This window comes from Arachis ipaensis, chromosome B03 (genome assembly GCF_000816755.2).
Source record: "Arachis ipaensis cultivar K30076 chromosome B03, Araip1.1, whole genome shotgun sequence".
NCBI classification, from domain to species: Eukaryota; Viridiplantae; Streptophyta; class Magnoliopsida; order Fabales; family Fabaceae; genus Arachis; species Arachis ipaensis.
The window spans coordinates 94287920-94289517 of NC_029787.2; positions in this window are offsets into that span (position 1 = coordinate 94287920).

Here is a 1598-nt window from a genome sequence, read left to right on the forward strand (position 1 = left end):
AAATAAAACACTGAGGTGTACTAGTACTTGGATATTTCTGTATATTGATTCTTTTTATATCAATCTATTTATTTGTAACCCAACGGAGGGTTGTTCCAAAAAAATCAAAAACGGAATCAAAAATAGCAGAAGAAAAATCACACCCTGGAGGAGCATCTGTCTGGCGTTCAAACGCCAAAACAGAGCATGGTTCTAGCGCTGAACGCCCAGAATGGGCAGCATCCTGGCGCTGAACGCCCAGAACAAGCATGGTTCTGGCGTTCAACGCCAGAAATGGCAGCAAATGGGTGTTGAACGCCCAAAATGGGCACCAACCTGGCGCTGAACCCCCAGAGTTGTGTGCAAGGGCATTTTACATGCCTAAATTGGTGCAGGGATGTAAATGCCTTGACACCTCAAGATCTGTGGACCCACAGGATCATCTCAGGATCTGTGGACTCCACAGGATCCCCACCTACCTCATCATCTCTCTTTCCAATCATGATCATCCCTTCTGTTTTCCATTTACCACTCACATCCATACACCTACTACCTTCAAAATTCAACATCTCTCTCCCACCCAATCCCACCCATATGGCCGAATACACACTCCTACCCATCTCCTCCATATCTTCTTCTTATTCTTCTATTCCTTCTTTTTTTGCTTGAGGGCGAGCACCATTCTAAGTTTGGTGTGGTAAAAGCATAGCTTTTTTGTTTTTTCCATAACCATTGAGGGCACCTAAGGCCAGAGAAACCTCTAGAAAGAAGAAAGGGAAGACAAAAGCTTCCATCAAGGGTCTATAGCTCAGTGGTAGAACATTTGACTGCAAATCAAGAGATCACAAAGATACCTCAGGGGATACATTTTCTTCCACACAATTATTGGAAGCAACTAAGGGTGGAACATCAAGAGCACTCCATCATCCTTCATGAAATCAGAGAAGATCTAAAAGCAATGAAGGAGGAGCAACAAAGACAAGGAAGAGACATAGAAGAGCTCAAGGACATCATTGGTTCCTCAATAAGGAAACGCCACCATCACTAAGGTAGATTCATTCATTGTTCTTATTTCTTCTGTTTTTCATTTTCTATGTTATGTGCTTATCTATGTTTGTGTCTTCATTACATGATCATTAGTAGTAGTAACTATGTCTTAAAGTTATGAATGTCCTATGAATCCATCACCTCTCTTAAATAAAAAATGTTTTAAATCAAAAGAACAAGAAGTACATGAATTTCGAATTTATCCTTGAACTTAGTCTAATTATATTGATGTGGTGACAATGCTTCTTATTTTCTGAATGTATGCTTGAACAGTGCATATGTCTTTTGAAGTTGTTGTTTAAGAATGTTAAATATGTTGGCTCTTGAAAGAATGATGACTAGGAGACATGTTATTTGATAATCTGAAAAATCATAAAAATGATTCTTGAAGCAAGAAAAAGCAGCAAAGAACAAAGCTTGCAGAAAAAAAAAAGAGGGCGAAAAAATAGAAAAAAAAAATAGAAAGAAAAAGCAAGCAGAAAAAGCCAAAAGCTCTTAAAACCAAGAGGCAAGAGCAAAAAGCCAATAACCCTTAAAACCAAAAGGCAAGGGCAAATAAAAAGATCCCAAGG